Source organism: Ips typographus, linkage group LG7 (assembly GCF_016097725.1).
Source record: "Ips typographus isolate SLU linkage group LG7, UJ_Ityp_2.0, whole genome shotgun sequence".
Classification (NCBI taxonomy): domain Eukaryota; kingdom Metazoa; phylum Arthropoda; class Insecta; order Coleoptera; family Curculionidae; genus Ips; species Ips typographus.
In genome coordinates this window covers 8,714,872-8,732,905 of record NC_138428.1, presented here as the reverse complement: position 1 = coordinate 8,732,905, position 18,034 = coordinate 8,714,872, and the positions used below count along the sequence as shown (strand labels likewise).

At 42.8% G+C, this 18,034-nt stretch overlaps 1 pseudogene; it reads left to right on the top strand.

Annotated features, from left to right (window-relative positions):
* Positions 1-3,428: 3,428 nt before the first annotated feature.
* LOC145732286 (large subunit ribosomal RNA) lies at positions 3,429-4,450 on the top strand (annotated as a pseudogene).
* Positions 4,451-18,034: the final 13,584 nt, after the last annotated feature.

Sequence of the window (18,034 nt, the reverse complement as noted above, 5' to 3'; positions counted from 1 at the left end):
ATTGGTGTGGGACGTTTTCCGCTCAAGTTGACGCGTGTAGCTTATGCTCCGCGGGATTTGATCGACATCCCACCCGAGTTTCGGGTGCCAACGCGGCAACACCTCATCGATTTCGTATACGTCGGTGCGGGTACTACGGCCAGTCGAATACGGGATACCATACACGAACGCGTCATTTTATATCCAACCAATGCCGAAGTTAGCGAAAAGTGTTGGAATTGCTTCCCGGTGAGGTCTGCTCCTTCTTCTCCGTTGACGAGCAACTGAGCGATAATCGGCCGGCGCCCCGTCAACGAGCAAGACACCAACAGGAGCAACAGCAGCAACAACCAGCAGCAGCACCACAAGCCAATAACGGAATGCCACCACCCCCCGATCGTGACAATAACAATATTGGCGACGATGCAATCGAACAACTGATGCTAAACATCTGTATGGACGACGACGGGATTGTGCGAACACCACCACCACCACCACCTGTGGTACAAGCCATTCCACCAGCCACATAAGATGTCGTCGCCAATATTGTACCCGGAGGAGCAGCTGCAACAACAGCAACAACAACAGCAGCAGCAGCTCAACCTCCTCCCACAACCACCAACAATGACGAAGAACCCAATGACCTGTACGTGCCCGTTGATGTTCTCAATGGCATCAATACGTCCAATTTGCCGCCTCACGATTTGCGGTTAAAAGTTGGAGCCGTAGTGATGTTGTTGCGCAACATCGATCTGGGTAACGGACAGTGTAACGGATGCAGGTTGTTGGTACGAAGAATGCAGGATCAATTGCTCGAATTGGAAACGTTGACTGGACCGTCTAAGGGGAAAATAGTTTGGCTACCACGTATGGTATTGCGCAGTACCGTTCCAGAATTGATTTCGCCCATACAGCGAACTCAATTCCCGGTACGCCTTGCATTTGCTATGACTGTCAACAAGTCGCAAGGACAAACTTTTAAGCGGGTAGGGATTGCGCTCACCAGTCCCTGCTTTGCTCACGGCCTATTGGACACGGCGGTATTACGTGTTGATGGAACCAGGCGGATTGGAGATCGACCATCGACCATTTACGACCGAGACGCTCTGTTGATGCCACCACCAATCGCCTTACCACCTAGAGCGCGCCCACGAAAAAAACGACACAACGAACCAAAAACCTACTTGGCACCACCATCACAATCATCACAGGCCGGCACGCATAAATCATCGTCGAAGATTCGAATTTTGTCAGACGTGCAGATTCGGCCGCCAAGAGGTTCGCCACAACCTGGGCTACTGCTACGATCATTGCCCTCTGCTATACCACCACATCCACCATCATCATCATCATCAGCAGAGGAGCAATGGGTCGAAAAAGAGCCGAAACCGACTGTGACGCCAGAACAAATCGAGGACAGAAGTGAGCGAGGCGCACTTGGTGCAAATTGCAAAAGAGCAATTTTTCAACCCCATTTGTCCAGATCTCACCGATGTGGAGTTGAAAATGCGCAAATCCGTCGCTGATATGCCTGGCACCTCGGATACGATTAGCGACCAACTGACAGAGGATCAGAGGGATGAAGCGAGACAAATAGCGGAAATCGATGCGAGAATTCGTCAGCGCAAAGCGATGGAAGCTATTACCCGATTTGGACAGTCCCCTTCAAAGGGAAAAAAAATAAAATAATATTATAAATATTTTAAATTGATACAAAAGTGTAGACGAATTTGGTCTTGCTAGGCAATTTTAAATGTTTTATATTTACCAAAAAAATTTAAAAAAATGTAAAATCAATTTAAAATGTTTACAGATTGGTGTGGTCAATCTGAAATTTGGTACGTTTTTTAGATGATCTCGCACGTATAGTCTGTAGGTGTTTAAAATTGACCCAAAAAAAATATTGTTAGTTTTAGGTGCGCATAGTTTTTAAGTTCCCCTTTGGTCTCTGTTGTAGATATAGGAGATAATAGAATAGGAATAAAAAAACCCTAAAAAAAAATTAATATACAGAATGTAAAGTTTACTTAGAAATTTGTTCGATAATATGACATTTCGATACAACTTTACATATTGTATATTTGCTCAAAAAAATGTTTAAAATTAAAATCCAAAAAAATTTAAAAACAAAAAACCAAAAAATACACAAACGACACAAGTGTTTAAAGTGGTACTAAAACACTTGAATCTGGACATTTAAGTGTAATCACTTTAAATACTAACACACACACATAAAACACACATTTCGACATAAAGTGTTTAAAGTTTAACTAACGTACCCAACTTTTTTTTAGTATTTCATTCATTCAATTTTTACAACTTTAAATGCTTTATGTTGTGACAAATACTTTAGTGTAATTCAAGTACTGTACGAGTATGACAATTACACTGGGGTAACAACAAATAGATAAGTTTTAGGTGAAATATTTATTTACCTGTTTCTAATCTAAAAGGTACCCTTCCATGGAGCTGTGTGACCTTGACGTGGGTGGAAGGGCTTAGTAGATTAATGTGTTGTTTGCATATTTTTTGCATGCAACAACATTGATCGAAGCCAAGGACAGCTCAAAGTGATTTTCTTACATTTTTAAAAGTACTATTGACATTTTTTGTTAGTTTCAGCTCAACTTTATGATGACGGCTAATACGACGACGACGACGACGATGAACAAAGGTTCTTTTCAGAACCATCACATGATTAATTACAGAAATTCGTTTGTCCTTAATTTTCTCATCACGTTTCAGGTATAAAAAGTATATATAAAATATTCCCCAACTTTTAATTTAATTGACTCTCAGTAACACTAAAATTTAGTTTTTCTCCCTAAAAAACTTTTGAAAATAAAAAAAAATGTAACCTGTAACCCTTCCTTTAGGCAAGGACAGGTCAAAGTGAATTTTTTTTTGTTAAGTTCAGCTCAACTTTATACTGCTGATGACGACGACGACGTTGAACAAAGGTTCTTTTCAGAACATGATTAATTACAGAAATTCGTATTCGTATATATTTTTTGGCGACGTTTATATGCACAAATTGCTTTCAATGCAATTCCATAAACAAAATTAATAATTATAAATAGTTTATCATAAAATTATTTCTTAATTTACTACATTTACGAGAAAGGTGTTGCAATGCAATTTCTTATTCTTAATTCATAAATTTATTATTTTTCTCTGTCAAATGTTATTCATCAATTAATAATAACACAATATTCATTTTTTGGTTATGAAATCGGTTGTTTTTATTTCAACTATTCAAAATATTAAAAGTTTGCAATCTAACCAATACATTTCTTTTAGTATTTGACAGATTCAGATTTACTTTTTATTGATAATTGTATTTTAAAAGTTGAAATTAACCATCTTTCAAGGTCATTAGTTGTGAATATGTTTATGGAATTTTGTATAAACCAATATAATGCATTACGGACTTTAAACTTTAAGGTTACAACAAGAAAATGCGCTTATGATTATGAATTAAGTCCATCACATGATTAATTACCGAAATTCGTTTGTAGTCAATCCATCACATTTCGTTTCAGATATATGTTATTTCCCAGTGGTGGGTGGTTGGCATTTCACTCACACTCAGAGTGCCAAGTGGGCCATTTTTGGTAAGCAGAACTGGCGCTGTGGGATGAACCAAACGTCGACTTAAAGCGCCTAAATCGACGCTTATGGGATACCATGAAAGGCGTTGGTAACTTAAGACAGCAGGACGGTGGCCAAGGAAGTCGGAATCCGCCAAGGAGTGTGTAACAACTCACCTGCCGAAGTTACTAGCCCTGAAAATGGATGGCGCTGAAGCGTCGTGCTTATACTCGACCGTCAGCGGCATGTGCGATCGTCATCGTTCGCGTTGACGATCATGAAGCCCTGACGAGTAGGAGGGTCGCGCCGGTGTGCGCAGAAGGGCTGGCCGCGAGGCCGTCTGGAGCCGCCGTCGGTGCAGATCTTGGTGGTAGTAGCAAATACTCCAGCGAGGCCCTGGAGGACTGACGTGGAGAAGGGTTTCGCGTGAACAGCCGTTGCACACGAGTCAGTCGATCCTAAGCCCTAGGCGAAAGCCGATGTTGATGCGGTGTAGTCGTTTTACGAAGAGTCTGTGTGCTTATCGCATATACGTGCTTACACCCATCGGGCGAAAGGGAATCCGGTTCCTGGGGATCGGAACCTGGCAGCGGAACCGTCAAAAAGTCGGGCCCTCGCAAGAGAGTTCGTCGGGGTAACCCAAAAGGACCCGGAGACGCCGTCGGGAGATCCGGGAAGAGTTTTCTTTTCTGCATGAGCGTTCGAGTTCCATGGAATCCTCTAGCAGGGAGATATGGTTTAGAACGCGAAGAGCACAGCAGTTGCCGCGGTGTCCGGATCTTCCCCTCGGACCTTGAAAATCCGGGAGAGGGCCACGTGGAGGCGTCGCCGGTTCATACCCATATCCGCAGCAGGTCTCCAAGGTGAAGAGCGTCTAGTCGATAGAATAATGAAGGTAAGGGAAGTCGGCAAATTGGATCCGTAACTTCGGAATAAGGATTGGCTCTGAGGATCGGGGCTTGTCGGGCTTGGCGAGGAAGCAGGAACTGGTTAACGAGCCGGGCCTGAGCGAGGTGACGGTTACGGCCTGATCCCAGCTCGGTCCCGTGCCTTGGCCTCCTGCGGTACCGCTTTGCTTCGAAGCCCGATGAATTTCGGTTCGTCGGTGTCCTCTTCGGCCGCTATTTAACGATCAGCTCAGAACTGGCACGGACCGGGGGAATCCGACTGTCTAATTAAAATAAAGCATTGCGATGGTCTTAACGTGATGTTGACGCAATGTCATTTCTGCCCAGTGCTCTGAATGTCAAAGTGAGGAAATTCAATCAAGCGCGGGTAAATCGCGCGGGTAACTATGACTCTCTTAATTATTCTCATATTCCCCACCGGAGTACCAGAGCCGGGGGGTCTTATGGGTCCACTCGGTCCAGACGATCCCAGGTAATCTGGAGTAAAGTCTGGCCCTGGGCCTCACGGGGCTAAGCAGTTGAGGGGGTGTGCCGGGTGACGGAGTCGCGCGAACAGTAGTTTCCTGTGTAGTCCCTTTCTGGGAGGTGGGGTTCCACCGGGCCGCTACCAGTCTGGCACTGAATGAAAAGAAACTGGGAGGTTGGGTTGCCAGCCGAAAACACCATGAGGCTAGCTCGACCTCTACCCCCTTAGGGTGTGCATCCCATCTGCCGGCGTTCGTATGAATGTCGGTAGGATGTGGTGGGCTTAGTAGCCATTAGTGGCGAAGAGCTTGGGATTGCAGCGAGCAAGTCAGGGTGGAGACTCATGCCACCCGCCCATCACCTACATCGATGGGTAAGCTAGCCTGCATAGCAGTGACGAGCCGGGGGCCCAGCTAGCCCGCGACGCGTCAATGATCCGGACTTTCGACCGTCAAGATGATGAAGCCTCGGATGTTGAGGAGGTATAAGTCCCCGTGCCTCCTCGGAACGACCATATGATAATACCAATGCAGGGGTTGTGACAAACGGTACGTGAAGCGGCACGCGGCCCTCTGTCACGTTCCTAAGTGTCCGGGCAGAGCGGCACCAGCGAGAGGGGATCATGTATGCCTCACATGCGGCGTGTCCTTCACAACGGCTCGTGGGCTGTCCACCCACGAGCGATCACGTCACCCGGTGGCACGAACGAATCCCCCCACCGGAGCCAGGTCGCGTCCCCGCCAAGGAAAAACATAGCTCGGAGTGTTCTCCGAGCAGGACATAGCGACCATGCTCAAGTTGCTCAAGAGTTGCGTTTCCGAGGTGACGAGAATATGGCGATACGCATGCGCGAGCACCTCCCTAACAAACCCCTTAAACAGTTTCGTGATAAACGTAGGGAGGCAACATATGTTCGCAGGCGGGAACTACTGAACGCCCAGAGAGACGAAGAGCTCCGGCGTGCTGAAGTAGGGCTACCCCAACCTGTCGAGCCCGCTCGCCATGAACCGGTTGATGAGCCACAACCACCTCCTCTGGAACAGGTGGCGGAACCTGTTCCAATCGTGCAGCCTGAAATTGTGGTTGAAGAGGTAGCGGCCTTCAGCCAAACAGAGGAGTTTATCCGCTGGAAGCTTGAGCGCCTTGTCGGCGCCTTGGCGGTAAACGCTAACGATCAAATCGGTCGCTTAGAGCCAAGCCCTGAGGCCGCGAATGTTATTCGGGCACTCAGGGGATGTCTGTCTTGGGCAGCAGATACTGGGGGATATCTCCCCCAGTATATTGTCACGAATAACATAAATTGCACTAAGTTCCGTTACCTAGTCGGGCCCCGGTCTCCCCTAGTGCACTGTCTGAATCAGCAAGACCGGCAAATTGGGGTCACGATGTGGGTATTTAATCAGCGTCTCAAGCCATCGACGACCACCGAACTCTGGGGTCATCCCCAGAGGGAGGTCACGAGCGACAGTCCGAACTTTCTAGTGCCCGGACGGCTCGTTACCCTGTTGCAGTGCCTTAAGTAAATCCTTTGGGCGTGTCGGACATAGGGGCACCCTGCTCGTATCGAGCGGGTTCCGCTTGGCGGCACATCAGAAGGCCTTACGCACATACACCCACACCCACACAACCCCCTCTTGGACAGTGTTCACTGCCTAGCCTAATAAAGAAGACATACTTGAGCTACGATCTTGTTTCTCTTCCTACGCTACCCCCTAAACGTGACATGGTGGAGGCGCCCCGTTCAATCCCCGTCTATTAATCTTCATATTGATAGACACACCCTCGCAAATTGAAGCCAATTAAGTCACAGGGAAAAGATGAAGGAATAACAGAGGAAAAAGAAGAGAGGCAAAGACCAGAAGAAAGAAGAGAGAGAAAGAAAGAGAGATCAGGAAGACGACTCAACCATGCCCACCCCCACAAGTTCAAGCACACCCCAGAAGAATCAAGACGAGTTTTGAAGGACCAGCCTGCAGGTCCGCAGTTGCTTGAACTGAGTAGGGCTATATCAAGAGCGGCCTGTAGGTTGCCCTAAACATTTTAGTGTATAGGAGCACATTTTAGTTTGTAGTGTATTGGGTAAGATAAAACTAAACTTTTGATAACTAGGTTTCATAAAATAAGTGTATGTATAGTTAATGCAATAACAATATCTCGATTTCTAGACCAGTGACGCCATTCCCGACCTAGGTACTTTGCTGAGGTAGCAAAATCGCGCAAGTATAAGGTGTTTTGTTTATAAATACATGTTGTCTGTTTATGTTATTGGAGTGGGGCTTGTTTGCTAATTAATTGTTGACTTTAGGGACCACCTAATTACCTCGTTGCGTCCATCGACAAATTGACCTGATTAAAGAAGCGAGAAGAAGAGGAGCAAGCCTAGGAGAAACCAGCATCTTCGGATGGGTTCCGCACCGTCGGTTCTACAGCCGCGTGCACCCAGAGTCCCTTAAATGAAGGGCTGAAGAAGGTTCTCCAGATGGGCTTAGAAATGACGATGTAGAGTAGTCCAAAGCAACGTGTGCTAAAAAGAGAGCACGCAATGGACCAAAGATGTCGAAGCTAAGCGATGGATTTCCGCTTAGACAAGGTAGTACCGAGAGAAGGTACTAGAAGATGGTGCCCGATGCAGGGGACAATTTACGCTTAAATGAGAAGGCAAGAAGATGGACGCAACAACAAGGTAGAAAGGGGACCCAATGAAAGGAATAATTGTTTTTGAGTATGCAAACATGGCAACGTCTAAAAATCGAGAAGTAGAAGTAGTTAAGATATTTTTTCAATAAAGCTTTCCCCACCCCCTTTTTAGCAAATAAGTAACATGTTTTAGTTTTAAGAAGTAATAATTGTTGGTTTGAATAAAGTACATCCCCACCTGCTTTTTAAAGTAAGATTAGAAAATAAGTGAGTTGATTTTGTAAACATGGACTTTTAGTGTTCGGGGCGAACACTTGTTGGAAGGGGGAGATGTCACGAATAACATAAATTGCACTAAGTTCCGTTACCTAGTCGGGCCCCGGTCTCCCCTAGTGCACTGTCTGAATCAGCAAGACCGGCAAATTGGGGTCACGATGTGGGTATTTAATCAGCGTCTCAAGCCATCGACGACCACCGAACTCTGGGGTCATCCCCAGAGGGAGGTCACGAGCGACAGTCCGAACTTTCTAGTGCCCGGACGGCTCGTTACCCTGTTGCAGTGCCTTAAGTAAATCCTTTGGGCGTGTCGGACATAGGGGCACCCTGCTCGTATCGAGCGGGTTCCGCTTGGCGGCACATCAGAAGGCCTTACGCACATACACCCACACCCACACAACCCCCTCTTGGACAGTGTTCACTGCCTAGCCTAATAAAGAAGACATACTTGAGCTACGATCTTGTTTCTCTTCCTACGCTACCCCCTAAACGTGACAATATGGTCGACCACATGTAGCAGCTTGCTCTCGACATCCTCGTCCGCACCGAGGACCCTGATAACGCGAAGTCACCAGCGTGTGGGGGGCATCCTAAAAGGTCCCGAGGTAGGAAGCGTGTAAAGCGTTATATCTACTCGCGGACCCAGGGGCTTTATGCCCAAAATCCAGGTCTCCTCGCCAAGATGGTGCAAAAGGGAATAGACTGGATGTCCGAGCCGGGTATCCAGTGCCCAGACGCTGCCGTGGACGCGCTGTATCGGGAACTCTGGGAATCAAAGCCCGGAGCCGTGCAGTTTGAGGAACTGCCTGCAGATCAAGATGAGATGGCTATCGGCCATATCCTTTCGGCAATAACACCTCTCGAAGATCTGCAGCGCGTGCGCCGCTTGAAAAATGCAGTAGCTGCAGGCGTTGACGGTATCCGTCAACAGTTGCTAAGGAAGTTCTCCGTCTGGTCTTCAATTTCCTGCTGGTCGCGGGAAAACAGCCAAAGGACTGGAGGATGAACAGCACCACGCTACTCCTTAAAGAGGGTAAGGACGGTAGGATGGCTGAAAACTACCGGCCTATAACCATCTCGTCCCTGATCTCTAGGGTATACTATGGGACCTTGGACGCTAGAATAAGGAGCGTGGTGACGTTTTCGCCCAGACAAAAAGGTTTTGTTTCGGAACCTGTGTGCTTCCGCAATGTCCACATCCTGGATGAGCTGCTGAGGCATGCTAAGGCGCACCAGGGCCTGGCCCTGACGCAGTTGGACGTAAGCAAAGCGTTCGACACGGTCCCGCACCAAGTTTTGGGGCCGGCGTTAAGGAGCAAAGGGCTTCCCGATCACGTCGTACGGATCGTGAAGGAGGTCTACCGGGATGTGGACACCACCATTGACCTGAATCGTAGTAGGGTCAATGTGCGTCTCAAGCGACGCGTGAAGCAGGGAGACCCTCTCTCCCCACCCTATTTAACATAATGTGTGATAAGCTTCCTCGCCTCCTGGAAAGCAGAGAGGGATACAAGCTGAATGAGGACAACTCAATCAGCTATCTCGCTTTTGCCGACGACTTGTTGCTTGTGGATAGCAATGAGGAAATCGCGCAACGTCAGTTGGAAGATGTGGAAACCTTTTTAGGTGGTCTAGGTATGAGCCTGTCAGCACCAAAATGCTGCACGTTCAGCATAAGGACCACCAAAGACTCCTGGTTCCTGACTGACCCCTCTCTGCACTTTGAATGTGGTGCGCCAGTCCGCGCATGAGCGGTCGGCGATGGTCTAGACTATCTCGGGATGGTTGTCAGCCCTTGGTCAGGGATTGACATGCAAAAAGTGAGCACCACTCTGCTCGGAGCAGTTAAGCGTGTCCGAAAGCTTACGCTCAAGCCATTCCAAAAGCTAGACCTCATCACCACCTACCTAATCCCGCACTACTTGTAAGCTATGCAAATAGCGATTCCCACCGGGTTGGCTAAAAGCCGTGATTCTTGGGTGAGATAAAGAAAATCCTCGCCCCTGAGTCCCCGTTACGCTACATTTTTCCAGCCCAAACCACGGTTCCCGTGGTGGTGTTTCTCAAGGCCGCTCTCGGGCGGGTTGAGTCCTGGCCAGGAGTCGTTAGATGGTGCGATATGCTCCAGGTGACATCAGAGCTTGGCGAAAATCGGATCCCATTGTCGTTTTGTGGCTGGGGAGCCGTAGCCAGCTCCATAATAAAGACTTCTTCTCTAATAAGGACCACCTCACACCATAGGAAAACATCCGTACCTCGTCGTATGGTGAGTGTAAGCCAGAGCAAAAACTACAACTATTAAAAACATACGCAATACCGAAAGTGCTCTACGGTTTGCAACAGCCAAAAATAACAGGCAGAATTCTGCTGGAGGCAGATCGACTTGTCCGACATTTCGTTAAGAAAAAAATGCATCTTAACATCCACACTCCTGAACAGTCGCCCCTGCTAAAGAGAATAGAATGTGCCAGCGAAGATGCTTCTAGCCGATCATGGATCGACCACAAACCAAATGGATGGACGGGCAGAGACTACGTCAGGGCAGTCCAGCTACGATCTGCAAACCTACCAACAGCTGGCTGCCATCCAATCCAGCAGACCAAAGGCAGGGTGCGCCAAAGTCGAGACGATCTGCCACGTTCTCCACCCACAGGGAGCGTATTCGCAGACACAATGAGATTGCGAAGAAGCTCTCCAAACACTGTAAAACCAAGAAATGGCAGGTTTTGGATGAGCCGCATATCAGACACGCGGACGGAACCCCTTTCAAGCCCGACTTGGTAGTAAGTATAAACAGCAATACTTTAGTCGTTTCAGATGTGCAAGTAGTCTGGGAGGGAGACATCAGCCTAAAATTCCCCGACAAGACCATCATTCACGCGCCGGTCACCTTAGGTGCAAGGGGAATTTGGCCGAGATGTAACTCCGAGACTGAGGATCTCCTCCAGCTCACGAGGGGATTCAAAGATAGCTGCGTGGCCTCCACTCTAAAGTGGGGAAGTTCCATCCACGCGGCCTTCTCTAAAAAGACGTGGCGAGCCAGACAAATAAGGTAAGATCTTTCTTACTGGGTGTGCTTAGCTAGTTTACAGGACAGGAGCCACTGCCTGAAGGACGGCCACTCGACCTGACGACCACCAACCGAGGCCCGGACAACAAGACTTGAACTATGGATGCCGCTGGACTTCCACCGCGCGCATACCAACCGGTATGAGGATGGGCCATCGGGGAAGCAAGGAGCGTCGAGGTGCCAGTTCCAGTACCACCAATGTGCATGTGCTTTCCGTTACTGTGATGTCCCCTTTACGACTTGGTCAAAACCAAAATTGACTGTAACCACAGACGTCCGCTAGATGCCCCCCTTCTGGACAACACTCGGAGGTGGAATTAGCCTTATAACAACAATGTAATACAAGTAAAATCCTCGGACTAGCCAAGAAGAACGGTGTAACATAGTTAGTTGAAGTTGTAACAGTTCATTGACATGCATAGCTAAGTATTATTATTAATCGTATTGCATCATTCGGTTCGCTATTATAAGTATTTTATGTATACACAGCAACCTATATTATATTGTATGAGTAGGCATAATAGAGTACGATAAATATAATCGATTTATTCAGCAAATACATATTGAATACAGGGAACTTGCCGGAGTATCATTTACTTCCTTTACATGGCGATCCTGCTAATTTTTCGTGGACTTCTAATTAAATAGTAAAAAGTAAAAGTTAAAAGAAAAGTGTAATGCCATATAAGAGCGATATTTTACAGTGATGGTGCGTGGTACATTGGTGATCTATAGTTTGATCCATTTTGCCGCAGTCTCGTTAATTTCGTAATGTATCCGATGCCGACAAATCTGCTTAGGAGCTGAGCGTGGTATAAATGTGAGCTAAGATGGGGCAAACCAAGTCAAAAAATACCAAGCAAGAAGTAACGGAAAATGGCGTAGTTAACTCCAATTTTATAGTACAAGAAGCTGAGTACAACATCACTAAAGACGTCAAAGTGGTGCTGTATCTTATTTTCGCTATGTTGGCAATGCTCTTATTGTGGAGAATTATTCGGGTCTCTTTAGCATCTATAAGAGAAACGTAATGTTGAGTAAGTAAACGTAAGAGCTGTTCCGGTAAGCGTGTGCGCGACGTGCGCGTATGTACAGTGATAGTGATGTGCTGTTTATTGTGCACAAACTCAACAAACTCAAGTGTCTTCAGTGTTAAGTTCTTATGTGTAACTGTGCAAAAGAAAAGTAAGCAATAATTAGTCGTAGTAAATAGTTTATTAAACTGGGTTTTATAATGAAACTTTTAAGTTGATTTCAATTCAGGCGTTTAAAAATTTTATTATTGGTATTATTGTCTATATGACTATTATGTAGTTACTATCTTTAAACTGCAGTATTTGGATCAATTTTATTATTTTTGATAAATGACTAGTAAAGGATTAACAGAAGTTAAGAAAATTTACGAAACTGCAAAAAGCTTTTCAAGTAATATCAATAAAGAATCTACCGAGAGACGCGGAAATTTAGACAGAGTAAATAAATTACTTGTACAGATAGGTTTAATCGAAAAAGAGTTAAGCAACTTTAAAACTCAAGTTCTAAAAGAGAGTCAGAGCCCAGAGGAATTATTGGCAGCAGCAGCGCCCTATATAAAAGAAACTGAAAAACTAAATTTTAATTCCAGACAAACACTGCTAGAACGTTTAAAAAGTATAGTTGAAATATCAAAAATGTCGACAAACACCGTAGAATTTTTTAGTTTGGCTAGTAAATTAGTTCCAAGTCAATTCGATGGTAACTCCGAAAATTTACAGTCATTTTTAGATGCATTAACTTTACTTAAAAACAATTGCGAAAATCAACTTGCTAACGCTGTAGCTTTCGTGAAAACTCGTTTGACCGGAAAAGCGCAAAGTCTTATTACGAATGAAAATACAATTGACGACATAATTATTAAACTTCAAAATTCGATTAAAGGCGAAACTTCACAATTATTGACTGCAAAAATTTTACATCTGAAACAAAACGATAAAGAAGCCGCAAAATATGCTTCTGAAGTGGACGCATTAGCGCAAAAATTACAATCAGCCTATATTACAGAGGGCGTACCAGCGGAAGTTGCCCAACGGTACACGGTTGAAAATACTGTGCGAGCATTTAGCCAAAATGTCAGTAGTGAAAGAGTTCGATTAATAATGGAGGCTGGCACGTTTTCTTCGGTACAGGAAACTATTACTAAGTTTGTGAATGTTAGTTCGTTGGCACCGTCTTCGGCAAATATTTTTCAGTTTAGGCAAAACAATTTTCATAATGCGCGACGTCACTTTAGGGGCACAGGTCCACGTTATAATAATTATAACCAGCATTTCGATAGGAGTTTCAATAGATATTCTAACAGTTACAATAGAAATTCTAATAATTTTGGAAACAATATTAATAATTATAGAGAACAATTTAGAGGCAGTAATAGAAGCAGAGGCGCATTTAATAGAGGTTTTAATCGTGGTAACACATCTGCTAGGTACTATAGAGGCTCTAGTCCTAATTTTGTTGGCTTTTCGGAGTCGGGAAACGGATTGGAGCACCAATCGAACTACGAAGCAGCTCGGTTGGGCGATATGTAACCATATATAGTTTTAGTCTGACATTTTCAAATTTTGTGAAAGTTGAGTTAGAAATGACTGGTTCAGTTAGTACGCTACTAGTAGACACCGGAGCTGACATATCAATTTTTAAACGTTTATCAGTAAATCCTGATCAAATAGTTGATTTTTCTCGAGCCACTAGCATCAAAGGTATCACAAAAGACCTAACTACTTCATTAGGTGTTGCAAACACAAATATTTTTATCCAAGGTTGTACGTTACCTCACAAATTTCATATAGTTGATTCTAATGTTCCAATACCATGTGACGGAATATTGGGTAGAGATTTTTTAGTTGCTTACCAATCAATAATAGATTATTCTAACTGGAATATGACGGTACACTTAAAACACAAAAAGTTAACAATTCCAATTTTAAGCAGTCCTGAAAAGAATGTGTTCCATATTCCTTCTAGATGTGAAGTTATTAGAGAGATTGACGTTTTGAAACATTTGACACACGACGTTGTGGTGTTAAATAAAGAATTAAAGCCTGGTGTGTATACTAAAGAATTAAAGCCTGGTGGTGTACTACTGTAGCTAAGTATTTAGCTCGTAGTATAGTATCTCAAAAACATCCGCTTGTAAAAATCTTAAACACAACATTTGAAAATGTAACTGTAGACATATCTAATCTTGAAACGATCAGTCTCGATAAATTTAACATTTACAACATAGAAACAGAAAATCAAGATAGACATGTTCAACTCTTAAAAGAACTTAATCAAGATGTCCCAGACTTTGTTAAAAAAGAACTGCTACAACTTTGCGAAGATTATTCAGACGTTTTTGGATTAGAAACAGATAAATTAACATTTAACAACTTTTACACACAAAAATTAAAAGTTATTGACAAAAAACCTATTTATATTAAAAATTATAGAGCTCCCAGAGCACTTAAAGATGAAACAAATCGACAAGTCGAAAAATTGTTACATAATAATATAATCGAACCATCTTGCTCAGCATACAATAGTCCGGTTCTATTGGTTCCTAAAAAATCGCAAACTGATCAGAAAGCGTGGAGATTATGTATTGACTTTAGAGCTGTAAATAAGGTACTTATAGGAGACAAGTTTCCGATTAATCGCACAGACGATATTTTAGATCAACTTGGTGGAGCAAAGTGGTTCTCAGTAGTCGATTTGTTATCAGGATTCCATCATATACCTTTAGATGAAGAATCGCGAGATTTGACTTCATTTAGCATCGATAAGGGTTCATATCGATTTACCAGATTGCCTTTTGGACTTTCAGTCAGTCCCAACAGTTTTCAAAGAATGATGTCTATTGCTTTTGCCGGAATAACTCCAGAAAAAGCTTTTTTATACATGGACGATTTAATAGTAATAGGCGGTTCAGAAAAACATCATTTGAATAATTTAAAAAGCGTTTTTGAAACTTGCAGAAAGTACAATTTGAAATTAAATCCCAAGAAATGCAATTTTTTTAGAAAAGAGGTCACTTTTCTAGGTCATAAAATAACAGACAAAGGTATTTGGCCCGATGAAACTAAGTACGATATTATAAACAAATATCCGACGCCGCGAGCTGCTGATGAGGTAAAAAGGTTCGTTGCCTTTTGAAACTATTATCGAAGGTTTATACCAAATTTTGCAACTATCACATTACCTTTAAATTCGCTAACTAAGAAAAATGCTGAGTTTGTATGGTCAAGCGAATGCGAAAGTTCATTTAACCGTTTAAAGCAAGCACTAATTAGTCCTCGCATTTTGCAATATACGGATTTCTCAAAACAGTTTATTTTAGTTACTGACGCATCCCAACTTGCTTGTGGTGCAGTTCTTTCACAAAATTTTAATGGTCAGGAACTACCTATAGCTTATGCATCTCGTATGTTTACAAAAGGCGAGTCTCACAAACCAACTATTCTTAAAGAACTCACAGCTATTCACTGGGCAATAAAGTACTTTCGTTGTTATTTATATGGACAAAAATTTTTAGTAAAAACAGACCATAGACCTCTTGTTTACTTATTCTCTATGAAAGACCCGTCGTCCAAATTAACCAGAATACTATTGGATTTAGAAGACTTTGACTTTGATATAGAATATATAAAAGGAACAGATAATGTAGGCGCAGACGCCTTATCTCGAATAAATATTTCGGATTTGCAGGAAATCAGAAACACGGCTCAAATATTAGCAATTACCAGATCAATGACTAAGACAAACCAAAATTTTAATGAACAGACTACTACTGGGGATAAACAATTATCACGTACTGAAGAACCTCAGATTTATGAAGCCCTTAATAATTATAATGTATTGAAATTTCCTTCCTTAAGATTTGAAATTGATAAAGAATGCATTCACATTATTATTAATTGAGAAAGAAGAGAGCGCTCGTTGTTGGCTTTCAATTACTAATGGCAATTTTTCATTACCGAAACTATTGTCTAAGCTGAATAACATGGCTGGTGATAGTAAGCTTACACATTTGCGATTGAATTTAGATGACAAGATTTTCACACGGTGCACCGTAAATGAATTAAAGGAAGTAGGGCATAAAATACTTTCAAAAGTTAAAATTGTTTTGTGTAAAGAAAGAAAATTAGTCATAGACAATGACGAGAAAATTAAGGTCATTTTATCTCTGGAAAAATATGTCACGTGACATCGCTAAATATGTTAGGCAGTGTCATAAGTGTCAGGTAAATAAAGCCGCCGTTAAACACATAGAACCTTTAACTTTGACTCCAACTCCTCAAAAAGCTTTTGACATTGTCTGTATAGATACAATAGGACCACTTCAAAAATCAAATCACAATAACTGTTATGCAGTGACGCTTCAATGTGAACTAACTAAATACATCGTAATACTTCTAATACCCAATAAAGAAGCTTCCACAGTAGCACGAGCTATCTTTGAAAAATTTATCTTAGTATATGGACCTATTTTGAAGAACATTTGATATTAAACGAAACGGGATTTAGACACATATAAAATTTAAGCTATTTTCTTCAATATTAACAATTAATAAATCACTATAACGTAGTTTCCATTAAAAAATTACATAAATTAAAATATTATGACGTCTGATTGTCAATCTGAAATGTAAACAAAAATATACATGGCTGAACGAAAATCTGTTGTCTGCTGGGGTGAGTTCAATATTATCATTAATTTCATCACGTTTAGTTTAGTATTTGTGTTCTAACTAAGGTGTTTTTTTGTTAATAAACTAAAATGTGAGTTTTCAGGAAATAATCTTTACATATACCCCTCGGCGTTCACGTTTTATCACGTAAAATGTGCATTGGTAGGTTTTTTGCAAAATTTTTCTTTTAGGCAAATGGTTTCGACTAAATAATTCTTTGGAAAAAATCCTTCGACCTGCGGTCTCAGGATTTTATCGTCGAATTATTTAGTCTCAATCATTTTCCAAGCAAAATTTTGCAAAAAATCACCTATGCACAGTTTACCCGATAAAACTTGAACGTCTCGGGATATAACCTATGATAATTGCACTGTACGTATTGTTACGATTTTCCCGTGGGTTCACACAAAGTCAGTTTAACTCAACAATTAATAAATTTATTTACACCAAAACACTCCGTATAATAATTAACTCAGCTATTAAAAACTCTACTACAATTCCACAACTATTCCACTATTTAAACTTTACCGCGTTCCCAAATTCACTACTACTCTACTCTCGACACCGCGTCTTTTATATTCGCAAACCACGTTCTAGAATGACCGCGAAACGCTTCGCGGGTTGCCTTGACCATTCAAGAATCTTCCAGGTAGCGCTTCCTAACTGTGGCCTACTTTAATACGCGCCCGGCCAGATATTGCGGCGCATCGGTTTCATCCCGAAGCGAGCGCTCGTTAAGAAGTATCGAGCATAGTAGGCCCAGACCGTAACAGTATTGTCACAAGTAGATTTTCGTTAATTACTTAGTCAGCAAATAATCGGCCACTGACCGAAACAAGTCGTCGACCACTTGGGTTGCAAAATAAGCAATCGAACCTTTTAGAACGGAAGCTAGCTAAGGTGTTGCAATCGCCAGTCAGCAATAAGTCATCAATTGTTCGGACAATGATCCAAGTGCTTAGACAAGCAATTAAGAAATTGAACTGACTAAGGGATCGCAATACCTTACAATAAATAGCCGAGAAATTGGGAAAGAAGGGAGTTAGAAATTATCCGCGAAACTAAACGGTTCGGTCGCGAAAGTTAAGGGAACTCTACCTTGACACTTACCCTCGTCCAAAATGGTTTGTGAATTAATTATCATGTAAGTACAAACCTTATAATTTGAATTAAACCAACTTATGTCTGACAATGCTTTTTATAAATTCAGTTTTCATTTAATCTTTCTTTATTAGTTTCTCTATGAATAAACGTTGTTGTTTTTGTTATCCAATCTTTGAGTTTAACTTGACTACGACCCCAGCCTACACGTCCCCGCGTTACGACTAAAAATTAGATCGTGACAACTTGGTGGAGGCGCCGGGTATTTCTAAATGTAGGTCTTCATTACCTACATTTCATAA